At 36.5% G+C, this 16,554-nt stretch overlaps 1 protein-coding gene across 1 annotated transcript in view; it reads right to left on the bottom strand.

The window, feature by feature from the left end:
* Positions 1 to 16,554, bottom strand: part of STK3 (serine/threonine kinase 3) — a gene marked incomplete at its 5' end in the record, with an annotated part of 303,446 nt that overhangs the window by 60,326 nt on the left and 226,566 nt on the right. The gene's annotated exons all lie outside the window — the stretch shown is intronic.

The following is a 16,554-nucleotide window of genomic DNA, read 5'->3' as shown; positions in this document are numbered from 1 at the left end:
TTATTTCTTGCCTTCTGCTAGCTTTTGAATTTGTTTGCTCTTGCTTCTCTAGTTCTTTTAATTATGATGTTAGGGTGTCAATTTTAGATCTTTCCTGCTTTCTCTTATGGGCATTTAGTGCTATAAATTTCCCTCTACATGCTGCTTTACATGTGTCCCAGAGATTCTGGTACATTGTGTCTTTGTTCTCATTGGTTTCAAAGAACATCTTTATTTCCGCCTTCATTTCGTTATTTATCCAGTAGTCATTTAGGAGCAGGGTGTTCCGTTTTCATGTTGTTGTGCGGTTTTAGTGAGCTTCTTATTCTTGAGTTCTAATTTGATTGTACTGTGGTCTGAGAGACAGTTTGTTGTGATTTCTGTTTTTTACATCTGCTGAGGAGTGCTTTACTTCCAACTATGTGGTCAAATTTGGAATAAGTGTGATGTGGCGCTGAGAAGAATGTATATTCTGCTTCGTGTAGAGCAGAGTTCAAGTCCTGGATATCCTTGTTAACCTCCTGTCTCGTTGATCTGTCTAATATTGACAGTAGGGTGCTCAAGTCTCCCATTATTATTGTGTGGGGGTCTAAAGTCTCTTTGTAGGTCTCTAAGGACTTGCTTTATGAATCTGGGTGCTCCCGTATTGGGTGGTGCATACATATCTAGGATAGTTAGTTCTTCTTGTTGAATTGATCCCTTTACCATTATATAATGGCCTTCTTTGTCTCTTTTGATCTTTGTTTAAAGTCTGTTTTATCAGAGTGTAGGATTGCAACCCCTGCTTTTTCTTTTGCTTTCCATTTGCTTGGTAGATCTTCCTCCATCCTTTATTTTGAGCCTATGTGTGTCTCTGCATGTGAGATGGGTCTCCTGAATACAGCACACTGATGGGTCTTGACTCTTTATCCAATTTGCTAGTCTGTGTCTTTTAATTAGGGCATTTAGCCCATTTACATTTAAGGCTAATATTGTTATGTGTGAATTTGATCCTGTCATTATGATGTTAGCTGGTTATTTTGCCTGTTAGTTGATGCAGTTTTTTCCTAGCATTGGTGGTGTTTAATATTTGGCATGTTTTTGCAGTGGCTGGTACCAGTTGTTCCTGTTCATGTTTAGTGCTTCCTTCAGGAGCTCTTGTAAGGCAGGCCTGGTGGTGACAAAATTTCTCAGCATTTGCTTGTTTATAATGGATTTTATTTCTCCTTCACTAAGGAAGCTTAGTTTGGCTGGATATGAAATTCTGGGTTGAAAATTCTTTTCTTGAAGAATGATGAATATTGGCCCCCACTCTCTTCTGGCTTATAGAGTTTCTGCCCAGAGATCCACTGTTAGTCTGATGGGCTTCCCTTTGTGGGAAATTCGACCTTTCTCTCTGGTAGCCCTGAATATTTTTTTCCTTCATTTCAATCTTGGTGAATCTGATAATTATGTGTCTTGGGGTTGCTCTTCTCAAGGAGTATCTTTGTGGTGTTCTTTGTATTTCCTGAATTTGAATGTTGGCTCACCTTGCTAGATTGGGGAAGTTCTCCTGGATAATATCCTGAAGAGTGTTTTCCAACTTGGTTCCATTCTCCTCGTCACTTTCAGCCACACCAATCGAATGTGGATTTGGTCTTTTCACACAGTCCCATGTTTCTTGGAGGTTTTGTTCGTTTATTTTTACTCTTTTTTCTGTAAACTTCTCCTCTCACTTTATTTCATTAATTTGATCTTCAATCACTGATACCCTTTCTTCCACTTGGTCGATTCGGCTATTGAAGCTCGTGCATGCGTCATGTAGTTCTTGTGCCATGGTTTTCAGTTCCATCAGGTCATGTAAGGTCTTCTCTACACTGTTTATTCTAGTTAGCCATTCATCTAATCTTTTTTCAAGGTTTTCAGCTTCCTAGCAATGGATTCAAACATCCTCCTTTAGCTCGGAGAAGTTTGTTATTACTGACCTTCTGAAGCCTACTTCTGTCAGCTCGTCAAAGTCATTCTCTGTCCGGTTTTGTTCTGCTGCTGGTGAGGAGCTGCAATCCTTTAGGGGAGAAGAGGCGCTCTGGTTTTTAGGATTTTCAGCTTTCTGCTCTGGTTTCTCCCCATCTTTGTGGCTTTTATCTACCTTTTGTCTTTGATGCTGGTGACCGACCGATGGGGTTTTAGTGCAGATGACCTTTTTGTTGATGCTGATGCTATTCCTTTCTGTTTGTTAGTTTTCCTTCTAAGAGTCAGGTCCCTCTGCTGCAGGTCTGTTGGAGTTTGCTGGAGGACCACTCCAGACTCTGTTTGCCTAGGTATCACCAGCGGAGGCTGCAGAACAGCAAATATTGCAGAACAGGAAATATTGCTGCCTGATCCTTCCTCTGGAAGCTTCATCCCAGAGGGGCACCTGCCTGTATGAGATGTCAGTTTCTCTGTTTTGGTACCGGTACCATGCTGTTTCAGTTACTGTAGCCTTGTAGTATAGTTTGAAGTCAGGTAGTGTGATGCCTCAGCTTTGTTCTTTTTGCTTAGGATTGTATTGCCTATGCGGGCTCTTTTTTGGCTCCATATGAACTTTAAGGTAGTTTTTTCCAATTCTGTGAAGAAAGTCATTGGTAGCTTGACTGGGATGGCATTGAATCTATAAATTACTTTGAGCAGTATGGCCATTTTCACGATATTGATGCTTCCTATCCATGAGCATGGAACATTCTTCCATTTGTTGGTGTCCTCTTTTATTTCGTCAAGCAGTGGTTTGTAATTCTCCTTGAAGAGGTCCTTCACATCCCTTGTAAGTTGGATTCCTAGGTATTTTATTCTCTTAGCGGCAATTGTGAATGGGAGTTCACTCATGATTTGGCTCTCTGTTTGTCTGTTATTGGTGTATAGGAATGCTTGTGATTTTTGCACATTGATTTTGTATTCCAGTTAGGCTATACAGGGGTCAGGGATCCACTTGAGGAGGCAGTCTCTCCATTCTCAGAGCTTGAACACCATGCTGGGAGAACCACTGCTCTCTTCAGAGCTGTCAGACAAGGACATTTAAGTCTGCAGATGTTTCTGCTGCCTTTTGTTCAGCTACACATTGCCTCCAGAGGTGGGGTCTACAGAGGCAGCAGGCCTTGCAGAGCTACAGTGGGCTCCACCCAGTTTGAGCTTCTGCAGCCGCTTTGTTTACCTACTCAAGCCTCAGCAATGGCAGATGCCCCTCCCCCTCCCAGGTTGCTGCCTTGCAGGTCGATCTCAGACTACTGCACTAGCAGTGACTAAGACTCCGTGGGCATGGGACTCACCAAGCCAGGTGTGGGATATAATCTCCTGCTGTGCCGTTTGCTAAGATTGTTGGTGAAGCACAGTATTTAGGCAGAGGTGTCCCGTTTCTCCAGGTACAGTCTGTCACGGCTTCCCTTGTCTAGGAAAGGGAAATCCCCTGACCCCTTGTACTTCCCAGGTGAGGCAATGCCTTGCCCTGCTTCGGCTCGCCCTCCATGCACTCACCCACTGTTCAATCAGTCCCAACGAGATGAACCAGGTATCTCAATTGGAAATACAGAAATCACCATCTTCTGCATCGATCGCACTGGGAGCTGCAGACTGGAGCTATTCCTTGTTCGGCCATCTTGGAACAGAATTCCTGTCTCTATTAATAATAAAATTAGCCAGGTGTGGTAGCAGACAAACGTAATCCCAGCTACTTGGAAGGCTGAGGCAGGAGAATTGCTTGAACCCAAGAGGCAGAGGTTGCAGTGAGCTGAGATCGTGCCACACTGCCCTCCAGCCTCGGTGACAGAGTGAGACTCCATCTCAAGAAAAATAAAAAGAAAGAAAATGGAGAAAGAACCAAAGACTCAACGAATGCAGCTCCAGATACTGAAAACTAAAAGAGATTCTCCACTAGAGTATTTGGAGGGAGTGCAGCCCTGCTGATAGCATGATTTAGCCTCATAACACTTAGTTCAAATTTCCCCAGAGGAAGTGTGGCCCTGCTGAAACCCAGGTTTAGCCCCGTAAGATTTAGTTTGTATTCCTGGCTCCAGAACTGTAAAACAATATATTTCTACTGTTTTAAGTCACTAAATTTGTGGTAATTTGTTACAGCAGCCATGGGAAATGAATACAGACCCCTTCCCTTCTCTACATATACTCATTTCTTTGTTACAGCAGCCATGGGAAATGAATACAGACCTCTTTCCTTCTCTGCATATACTCATTTCTTTGGAGAGTCCTTTGAAAATCCCATTCAGTCTCATGGTTTTAAATACCATCTATATACTGATTACCACAAATTCCAGCCTAGAACTCTCCATTGAACTCCCAATTTGGACATACAACTGTATACTCGCTATGCCCACTTGGATGCAGAAGAACTTCCCAGTCAACAAGTTCCACCCACAGTCTTCCCCAGTTCAGTTACAGGCGACTCCATCCTGGTTGTTCAAACAAAAAACCATGGAATTATCCTGGATCTTTCATTCTCATATTCAATCAGTTATAAAATTTTGTTGCCTATATATTCAAAAGTTATCAGGAACCTGACCAATTCTTACTGTCTCCGGTGCTCTCTGCCCGGATGACTGCTTCTACCCTTGCCCCACTCAATCAATTCTCAAATGTGGCCAGAGGAAACTTTTTACAGTCAGTCAGTTATACATCAAGTTATTTCTCTATGGCTACATATTTCTTTTAGAACAAATGCCCAAATCTTTACAATACTTTCAGGAGCCTACCATCTGGTGCACCCTACCACTTCCCTATCCTGCTCTCCAACTTCATCTTCTTATGCTTTGGCCCTCACTCATTCAGCTCTCCAAAATCAATGTATCACTTTAGAGTTCCCCCAACACACCAAAGGAAGCTTCCACTTCAGTCTTTGCTGGTCCTTCTACTTGGAGTGTTCTTCCTGCAGACATCAGATGGCTCACTCCCTGCTTGGTCCTTTCCCTCCTTCAAGTCTTTATTCAATTGTCACTTTCTCAATGAAGCCTTCTCCAACCACTCTACTCAATATTCCAAGCCCTTTCCCCCAACACTGGCCTCAATACCTTATGTGGTTCTTTTTTCTCTCCAAAGTACTTATCATCTTTTAGCAAACTGTATAATTTACTAATTTATTATGGTTATTGACTGTTTTCTCCATTACAGTGTATGCTTTGTGAAGGCAGAGATTTTTGTCTGGTTTATTTGTTGCTATATTAGGAATATCTAGAGCAGTGCCAGGCACGTATTATGTATAACTGACTTCTAGTATATAGGAAGCAGACTGCACTACCCTAGTATTTAAGGTCCCGACGAATCCATTACAAATATTTTATTTCAGACTTCAAGTTTTTATCTATACTGCTTCAAGAAACACTTTATGTTATCTATTATCATAGACAGCAAATTCCTATGTTACAGCAATATTACAGTCATCCTGTTGTAATAATCACCTATCTACTAGAAAGGTAGAAGGAATAGTTGTGGCTCATATTGTATGATTCTACTTATATAAAATATCAAGACAGGCAAATCCACAAAGACAAGAAGTAGACCAGCGGCTGCCTAGGACTAGAAAAAGAAAAGGGTGTTGGGAGGAAATGGGAAGTGACTACTAGTGGGTACAGGGTTTCTTTTTGGGGTAATGATGAAAATATTCTGAAATGGATTATGGTGCCAGCTACAAAATTGTATATGTACTAAACAACGATTGAATTACACACTTTAAAAGGGTGAGTTACATGGTGTGTGAATTATATCTCAAAGTTTTTATTAAAAATGTTATGTGACTGTGGCTGGTAATGTTTTAGATTGCTTAAAAAATAAAACAATTTTGGGGAAAATTATGGGAAAACAAATTTAAAATAAAGTTCTTAACAATTTAGGACTAACAATTACTATCACAATTTGACAGAAATTAAAGTAAGTAAAATTATTGGGATTCTAAAAAGCTTTCAAATAAGTATTTTAACCATATAGCCTTGTTCTATTTAATGATGCAAAAGATTTAGGAAAGGTCAAGGTTAAGAACTAATGATGTATTCTTACATACCTTATAAACTGAGTAAACAAAAACTCAGAGAAACTGATCTAAAAAAATTAAAAGGTTTTCAAAACTCGACCCACATTTGCCCAATCAGGTAACTAATTAGTCTTTCCCTAACCATCTTTTTTTTTCATCGGAAAAGTTTAATGATCTAACCTGCTAGAGATTCAGCATATGATGAAAGGGAGCTTGAAGAAGGCAAAATAATTATAGGAACAAAATATATTTCCTTCTCTTAACTTGGACAAAATATATTTAGACAGAATTAAATGGCAGTTTCTTGGATGGTTCTTTAAGGTTTTCCTAAGCACTCTTAAGATTGGTATAGCAATATGAATTTTATTATATCTTTAAGCATCTCAGAAATAACACTTATAATTTATGCTCATAATTATAAATAGATGTGTCTATGTAAAATGTACAGTGTACTCATTTAAAAATCTAGATTCATAGCATTAAAATACTTAGGCTGTTTTATATAAACCACAAAAAAAAATTACAAGTTTTACTTAGATGACTATTGTGCAGATTATTAATAGATTGGTAAATTTAATGAAACCATCCTAATGGAATTATTTTATTAAGGAAAATTACTTTGACTTTTAAATTTTTATTTGAAAGAATCCTAGCTAGTAATTGAATAGCTTTTTAAGAACAGTGTATAAAATAAACTATACCATAAACCTCAGCCTAGAGTTCATCACAGATTAAAACTTTTAAACTTTAATCATAAATTATATACTGAGGAATAAGACATATACAGAAAGAGAAGTACTATGACCAATAGCTTTTTAACAAGATTGTAAGTAAACCTTATTTTACCAATATTAAAGGATTCACCTACCCTATTCTACTAAAAATTCTATTTTTCTCCTCAAGTTACCTCAATAACAAAGATGTATGTGAAAATTAATCTAATACTTTTCTAAAACTTACTAAGATTTTATTTACAATATAATATCTAATGCTCACTGACATTTATTCAAATCACTTCTTTTTAAATAAAAACAAGTTCTCTATTTTGAAATTTTGTAGGACTCAATATCAGGTATTTTGTTAAATGGTAACTTACAATAAATTCAAAAGAAAGGTTTAAAAAGAAAAGCTCTAAGCTTTTAAATAATCCTATCAACATTGGTGTCCGGGTTCCACACAAATATAAATCAAAGCAGAAACTGGCAAAATAAAAGAATGATGTTGACATACACCATTCTAATACATAATGGATTTCTATAAAGAAGAATTACTAAAGACAATAGATGCCCCTTTTGTTATGCTGCTATTAAGTATTACTTAACAATCACATTTAATTTAATGCCTAATCCAGAGGCATGCCACAAATATGCAAGTCTTATTTTTGTCTATGTCTGAACACAGTTATGTGTGTTCTTTTTCTCCTTCAAATTTCTTGATCAATTTTGCAAATAGTTACAAAATTTTTACCAGGCCAAAGAGCCCCCTGCTTCCTACCCTCACCCATATATTTGCCTTCATTTTCAGCCCCTGTAACATCAGAGGTTTTTTTTAAAAACTGTAAATAAATCCTAACTAATTATGACTTATTCACAGCTGCTCTCAGTGATATTATAAACTAGTATCCTTTTGCAGTATTAATAATTTACATAAAATATTTAAATGCAATTTTCTTTACAGCTAGAATTCTCATTTGAACAAACAAGAAAATGTCAGACTGAAGGTAGATATATCAATTTAAAAATTTCTCTTATAAATAAGTATGTTTTAAGTGTAATATAATTAGCTAGCAGCTGGGAATAGGAAAAATGCTGTTTGCTTCAATTTTGCAAGCATTTGATTTGATTGGATGGCAAAATCAGCTTGATTACGTTAGACCTTAAAGCCTAACAGTGACATAAAATAGGTAAAATAGGATACCCTGTGAATAAGGTGGGTGAAGCAATTGATAATACAGAGATATTATGCAAGTGGCTCCCTTGACTGCATTACTTTCTGAAGGGAGGTGAAAGGCACATAGATGGCACTTAAAATACTTTTGTTGAACAAATGAAACATTAAAAACTAAAAAGGAATTTTGTTAGTGTGTTACTCTAGAAAAAAATATAAAATTAGAACATTAAATATTAATTTATATTTAAACCAAGTAATCCTAAATTGGTCTCAAAAATATACAAATACTAACATATTCTAACCTCAATGTGTATACCTTATTAACATCTTCTCGTGTTCTGGAAAATTAATTAAAACAAAAGTGGTTCTTATTAAATGAATAAAATCTATTGAGACAAATGCTTATTCATATTTTTTGAATTTGATTCACTTCAAATGGAATATCTAATAATTCAGTATTTACATATCCCATAACTTTAAAAATATAACAATGTAAGATACTGAATCTTAAACATAGGAGTAGCTACTACATATTTTGTACACCTATAATTTGCATCTATTAAAGATGTAAAAATATTGAATGAAATTTCTTTTTATTCTAAAATTCAAAAAAAGATGTTTTAAATATATAGACATACCTAAGTATTTTAGAACATTTTCGCTTAAACGAGAGCTAATTGATGTTATCCTAAATATAAGAAGCTAAATATATTAAGTACATCAATATGAAATTGAGTATGAACTTGTATGTTTCCTGAATGCCTTCTCTTATATTGTTACTAATTCATTTTATAATTTATCATGAATTAAAATCAGTTGCCTAAAAATGACTTATGGAAATATATGGGTGTATAAATACCATCCATTTTCTCCTGGAAATACATTACCAATCTGAACACAGAACATAGAACCTGAAGAGAGAAGCTCAAGTGTTTTAAAAATACTTCCCCTGTTCTCAGAAACTGGTTTTATTTTTCAATGCTTGTTTTAAATATTAATATAAAACAGGTTTTCCTTAAATTACAAAATAAAAGTAACTTTAAAGAAATATTCATTTAAGTTAGAGGTTATGCATTAAATTGTTGCCAGTGATACTGTTTTAATGTTTTAGTTACGAAACAGAAACTGAAGTGAAAAAAATCCCACTTGAATAATCTTTTAAAACAACCTTTAGCTTGTAATCTAGATATAATTTGCTTTTTACTTTCAGAACAATAAAACAATAGAGACTCTAGTAATTGATTGGTCTGAATTGTTCTAAGTTCCTTAGCATGAATTCTGTTTCACAGTTAAGCCTTAGGCTCAACTTGTATAAGGCAAATAGACAAAGTATAAAATACTACTTTGGAGACACAAGATAGTTATAATTTTTGAAGAAGTCTCATTTTAGAATTTTAGATGACACAAAAAGAACTAAATATATAAACAATATGTGCCACATGTGAGCAGTATCCACTTAATAAAATATTAGTATGAAGCTAAAAATTTCTTACCAAAAAGTTGGTAAAAATAGACATTATTGTCTTAAATTTCTTCCTTGAAGAAACTTTAAATCTTTAAGTAAATGATCTATAAGAATTCTTAGTCTGGTCCATGTGATTACATGATCCTACGTACCCAGGGCAACCAGAAATTCTGTAACCTTAGATAGCATGAATTCTGAATGTTAGACATTGCTGTTCAATAAAAAATAACTTATATTAAAATTTCATATTTTCACTTTCATGGTTTTATTTCTAAGTCTGGTTATTTTCACTACAACCTGATTTTCCAGATCAGTGGTGTCTGGCCAATTTATCTACGGGTAAAATAATTAAGTGTTCATATGTCTATACCCAAATGCTCCTCCAGAGCAGCAATTTGCTTAAGTTGGCAGTGCCTAGAGCTTGGCATGCAACAAGGCTGTCACAAAAAAATGTTTACTGAATAGATGATGAATGAAGGAACAAATAAACTAAAATATTTCTGTAGAGAAAGAAACATGAAATGCTCTAAAATGTCAGTCATGTCAGTAATGCTTATTTTTACAGAAGAATGCTGACTGAAAGTTTTTAACTGTCCCCTAATTGTGAGACTAAGGCTCACAACAAAGACAAAAATAATGTACAAGCACCACCTATCTTGAAGACGGCCACCAACCAAATGGGGCCAAATCGCCGACCTTGAGTTTACTCAGAGGTTGAATGAGCCCTACCACTCCCAAATCATCACCCAGCCTACATAAGAGGGCAAGGGTACATCAGGAGCACTGGGGGGCAGTTTTTGTCATAGCAGCTTCCTCACTCAAGCCACGTTGCATAGTACCAAGATATTCCATCAAAGACATGTTGTGGTTTCCTGCAAGAAGAGGAGACTGACATCTCACTTTCCAGCTTGACTGAACACTGAATAAAGAACCTTCCAACCTGCTCTGGTGCTGTCAGTGGAGTAGAATTTAGCCTGGTGAAGTGTTCATAGATGACCTGGCATATGTCCCTAGAAGTAGGGGAAAATATATTGGCCTAGAAATTTGTCTACTTCTTATCTAGAGATTTCTGAAGATGGGAAGCTTGGTAGAGCAGCCTGCAGCAGCAGACCTAATAGGGCCACAGAAATAGTATACCTGGGGGGCGAGGGAGAAGTGGAGAGTACCTCTCACATTTCCCCTATCTACCCACTAATTCCCTGAGATCCTAGAAAAAGAACACCACTGACTCCCATGGCTCATGTGAGAGAACCAGAGGCTGGGGAAGAAGCAAGGGCTGCTGATCAAACACATCAATGCCCTACCTAGAGAGGGGGAGGAGTTTGAACTTACGGAACAGAGAGGAGATATAGCTACCCATTTCGGAGGAAGAGCTCAGTGATAAAGGGAGCCAAGATAAAGCTATCATCCCAAGAAAACCACATATTCCAACCACATGAACATCACATTGTCAGAGACATTTTGCAGCAGTTAGAACCAGATTATGCCCGACTGAGACCCACTACCTTCAGATAACCACATTCGTTCAGATGATGACCTCTGCCTCTCTTGTCCTTCCTCCTCTCTCTACAAGAATGAGACCCAGAAGGGGAGAAAGCATGCCAAATGTCTTAGGCCACTTAGGTGGCCTACTCTAAGATGTAGGGTGGGGAAGGATCAAGTAAGACTTAAATCAAATTTGAGGTTACAATTTTAAACTACCCAGACTTTTACTAACCGAAAGTGACCAAAAAGTTGTAGCATTTGTCCAAAGGCATACTTAAGAGACAGAAAAGGGAGATTAGAAAGACCATGCTTCAAAGTATGTTTTTTTAAAAAAAAGCAATTTCAGATATATCGCCGAGTTGTAGCTGCTTAAAAGTTATTTACACCCCGTGGTAGGATGAATGCTCAAAAAACTGCTAACAAAAAACCTGATAGCTAAAACTATTCTTTAAGTTCAAGCATAGACTGATACCTGCACCACACTCCCCCTACCACCACCACCCGCCCCAAAAAAACAGTGAAATTCTACTTATGGTAAATTCTCAGGTGACAGCTATAATCTGCCTACATCTAATCTTGGTTCAATATATCCATGGGTAGACAGAGCCAGACTCTGCTCACTGTTCCTGCCCCACTCACCTTACATTTGGGATACCCTAGAAATCCATTTTTGGTAATCATCTCTCTTCAAGGGTCTCTTTGGTTGATCTCATGTACTCTTTTCCATGCCAAATATTCCCAAATTCATGGTTCCACTCTGTAGTTTCAACTATCTAATAGATTCATATGTTCTCCAAACACTGAAAACTTTATATATCCACAACATATCTTGCTATTCTCCACACTACACCCAATCTCTAAAATCTGTTCTTCCCTTTTTCTATTCTTTATCTCAAATGATAGCAAAACCATCAGTCTAATTATCTAAATCAGAAACCTTCTTCACTCTAATCCTCTATATAAAACTGATGATCAGATCCAGATTATTCTAAATGATCTAATCTAGATGATTTCTTGAATGTAGACTCTCTTCTCTAATTCTACTATTTTTGCCTTAATCCACTTTTAACGATTTCAACAGTCTTGAATCCAGTTATCCTAGGTCTCCAGTTCCTCTCTATGCTTCACTTTGACACCAAAAAACAAGTTTGGTAAGAGTTTTCCCCTCATAAAAATCTTTTACTAGCTATCAATTACTCATAGGATTAGGGCTAAACCTAGAAGCCTCAGCTTGGCAGTCAAAGCCTTTACCACCTAGGTCACTACTGCATCATATCCAATACTAGTCTGCTGTTCAGGAGACATTGCTGCCTTTAGGACCTGTTCTCTGACCCAGCTGGAATGTGCAAAAAAGGATTCTGTGTTGCTGGCTAAGCCAACTCAGTCTGCACCCTGCACCTCTGCCTGCCCCATGTCTGTATTCCTACTTTATTCGAATGGTCTTCAGTTTTGCTGCTACTCAGAATTTGGGTTCAGTGCTATAACTCATGCATCTCCTCTTTCTCTTGACTGATGGCTTTACTTCTGGTGGAGGCTAACCTCTTTACTAAAGGCTTAGTGATAGCATCATTGTTAAATAGTACAAAGTAAACTCTTAAGTCAGATTTCCTGGGTTCAAATTTTTGCTCCATCACCTACAAGCTAAGAGATTTTGATCACTGAACTTAATCTCTTTGTGCATTAGTTTCTTCTTCTTTTTTTTTTTTTTTTAAGGATAATAATAGTACCTTCTATAAAGGATCTCCTGCATTGTCAGGGAAGTGCTTTAAAAAGTACACACCATATACTAAGATCTCAATATGTGTCAGCTGTTGTTTTTACCAATACTTGCTAGTTTATTAGCCAAAACAAAAGGATAGTCGGACACCCTCTGAACCATAAAATTATACATGTAGATAAAACTTCACACACCATTTTCAATATAAAGACTGGCTACTTAGAAAAACAAATTCAGATGCTGAAGTTTCCAACTTAAAATAGCCTCCTATCATGAGTCATAGCAAAATGTGGCAAAGCTGCCCAAATTAATAGAAGCCTAATAGTTTAAATATGGAGTCAAGAGGAAAAAAAAGTATGAATGACTATAGACAAGGAGGAAATTCTTACAGGTGAGAGCAACTGATATACAATATGGAAAGACACCACAGGTTGACTAATTCTGGAAAATTCTTTTAAAAATGACAACAAAAAAGATGAATTTCCACATATCGAAAGAGCTGCTACTAAATGATGACTACTAGACACCCAAGGATTACATATAACTTAATAATCTTCTTCACTTAGTTATTTGAAGAATATTTTTTCTAGAAGAATATACCTATAATTTTATAATAAAAGACGGAAAATAGAATTTATTTGCAGACATGAGCTATAATTCACTGTTCTGCAAAGCAAGGGGAAATTATCTGTACTTTATTTCTATTGTGCCTTATATAGATATGCTAAGGGGAAAGTCTTTTAATGTTCATAGTCAGAACAAAAATGATTAAATGGTCAAAACCAAAAGCAAGGCAATTTCAGGAATTCTGTACCATCACTGAAATTTCAATGAATTAGACAGTATATTTCTTTTCATCAAAGAATATAGGCATTAAAATGACTATTTTAGATCTGTCATTAGCAAAGATAATCCAGAACTCACTACTCGTTCCACTGGACTAGTTAGCACAAGAATATGGCCAATAATTAACTTTCTATATATTTATATATGTGTAGCCTTGGCCAATTAGGTAGTTTCGTTTGCATTCTCAAATTAAGATAGAGAGTTAAAAACTAAACTGAAGGTCTGTGGGAATGAAACTTGACACTCTAACCCAGGTTACTGAGCCTTTTATAAGACGCCTTAATAGTTAATGATAGTATATTGCATATCAAATTTCAACATGCACCATTACTGAATTCATGAAGAAAAAAAGGTTTGTTAAGAACCATGAAAATGTGTCTTCAAAATAAATCAGTAAGGTATCTTTTTTCTAAAACACTTTCATCTGCTATGAGAAACAACATTAGTTTGAATGCCCCTATCACTCACTTATCTCCTTAAGATCTGTCTATTGTTCTGGGAAGGTGTTTCAACAACTGATGAACACAATTACAAAACAAGACTACTTTGGTTTTGAATCAAGACAACTAGATTCTGGATTTTAAAAAAAAAAAGTCTATTATTTACTGAAAAGTCTTCCAACATGAAGAATCCAACCTAATGAGGGCTTTCCATTTTTATGAATGAGAGGTACTATGGAAAAGGCTACCAACCTAATGGCAGGAAGGAGGAAAAGGTGTCAGCATTAATTCAAGTAGGCCGACAAATATGATAGGCCCCCAAACAATGATGTGCATACTTCTAACTATGGAAGATAGACATAAGAAGTATGATGGAAGTCAGTTATGGAAATAATTCTGATAGTGAAATAGTATGCATACTCAGAAAACCTGAATTAAGTATAAAATTACAAAAATAATTTTAGATTTAAAGAAATTTCATGACAGTTCAAGTACAAAACAACTATTCCATCATCAAAACGGAACCCGATATATGCATTACTAGTTACCTCAATTAATTTTTAAAACTTTTTTGAAATCTAATGCTTTATTTATTTCAAAAGGTAAACACTGTTGGGATATCAGTCTTAAATTAAAAGATCATAAATTACACTGTTCCACTATTGGTTAACATCTCTTTTGATGTAATCACCCCAATAGTCCCCAGTGCTTACTGACTAAACATCCAAAATTGGGTTATGAATAGAAAGCCCACATAGTCAAAATAACTTCCTTAGACATCAACATTAGCTACAACATATGCTTGGAGTACAATATCTTGTTTTAAAATGTAGAGTAGTCAATTTTTCAACGTAATTTTCTAAATAAACGACATTTTAAAAAGAGCAAACTACTATAAGGAGAGTTTGTGCTTCTTGGAACCCTTTTTGTAAGCCATTTTTCTTTTGCCATGTGCTTTAAACATCTTAATAAATTATAACATGCTGACAAGAAACCATATACTGCACCTGTGCTTTCTATCTTAATTAATCCAATAAGTACAGGCCTGCTCACTTAAATTTGTAAGGGAAATGATGATATAATGAGTTTTAACTTAAGGTATTAATTACCTAAATAAGCAGAATTAGCTTAATGTTTCAGTAGACTTTGCCTAGACACAACCACCAAATAAAAATTTCAGAAATTACGGAAGCCTTAAACAGCACCTTTAGGAATAAGAAAGTGAAACACTCATTCTACCTCAGGTAGCCAAGGGGATTAAATTCTACTAAATAAAAAAATTTTAAAAACCAGTGTAGCAGTTCAGAGACACTAAAATCTTTGTTGCCTTTATCACAGAATCAACTAAATCTAGTTTACTTGCCCAGTGACTAAATTATTATTTTCTACTTGTCCATAAACACTTATCTTCGAAGCAGGTCACCTTCCTTTCAAGACAAAGGTTATGACTATCTTAAATGCCTCAGCAGACTGATGGTCAAAACCTCATAAAAATTCTACATGGACCTAGACAATCACATGACACAACTGTGCACACGCCATACCATATGCTGGATATGACTGCCAGCAGAGATTTCGTGAGCTGGCAAAGGACTGAAATAGTCAAGAATTCTGCAACTGTTTCAAAGTGCAGGCTTCTCATTAATTTTAATTTCCTGTTGGCTCTACAAGGAATGACTGAGTAGTGAAAGCACAATGTGCCACATACACTTGAGTTCATGCCACATGTACACCTGTAATCATAAACTCTTATCCAAAGCTATCCACTGGAACATTTGGGATTTTGTGTGTTTATTTCTTCTTTACCCTAGAAGAAATAAATCTGAAATATCTATAGTTATCTTTTCATACTTTGTTAATACTCTTGCAAACATCTGGAAATACTTGACAATAATCATTTAATTAATGCAAAGCTAATCGATGACAATATGCTTAAATACTTCACTCAACTGAAGTGGTTTCCTCAGTCCACAGAACTAAGGACTGTAGAGAACAAGCAGTTCTTTGACTAAGGAGTATGCTACAAGGAAAATTATAGCCAATATCTCTTTTAAAACCAGAAACATTACCTGCATTTAAACAGACAAAGCAGATAACATGCTGCTATACTGGTAAAACAAACAAACGAAAAACTGGTAGATGCTGCTGGCTTAAGTTTTTACCTTAAGCTGTCTAGAGGGTCTGTGTTGCTGAGGGCTTACTAAAGGGGTGGCCCTGCTGCTCTTTTTCTGGGGGTACTCCAGTTTCTTTATCACTCCTTCACAGCTGCTGGCTATAGAGGAGGGTGAAAAGACCCTGAGAAAGAAACATTTCTCCAGAACAAGTGAAGATTCCTAAAATGTCCATGGGCAGCTCCAGCAGCAGAGCTGGTACTTTCTCTGCCAACCCTTTACTGTTTTCTGCATTTTCCAACAGTGACTTTTGTTTTGTTTCCCTGTAATCACACTCACTCGCTAACGCAGGCATCAAAGGTAGGAATGTGGAAAAACTAGGAAAGCCCCAGACAACTTTATACTTGGAGAACAAAGTTAGTTTTTTTTTCCCTTCTCTGCCACAATTTTTGAGACTTTTTCTTCAGTGTGGCCCTGGTGGATTCTTGTGTCCCTTAGCTCAAAAGAACACCGCCAACTGAATAAATATTTAAGAATCAGAGTAATTAAGAAACGTTAACGGGGGGGCGGAGCAAGATGGCCGAATAGGAACAGCTGCAGTCTCCAACTCCCAGCGCGAAGGACACAGAAGACCGGTGATTTCTGCATTTTGAACT

Source organism: Colobus angolensis, unplaced genomic scaffold, assembly GCF_000951035.1.
Source record: "Colobus angolensis palliatus isolate OR3802 unplaced genomic scaffold, Cang.pa_1.0 Scaffold349, whole genome shotgun sequence".
NCBI classification, from domain to species: Eukaryota; Metazoa; Chordata; class Mammalia; order Primates; family Cercopithecidae; genus Colobus; species Colobus angolensis.
The sequence above is the reverse complement of the archived record's forward strand: the minus strand, read 5'-3'. Positions and strand labels throughout refer to the sequence as shown.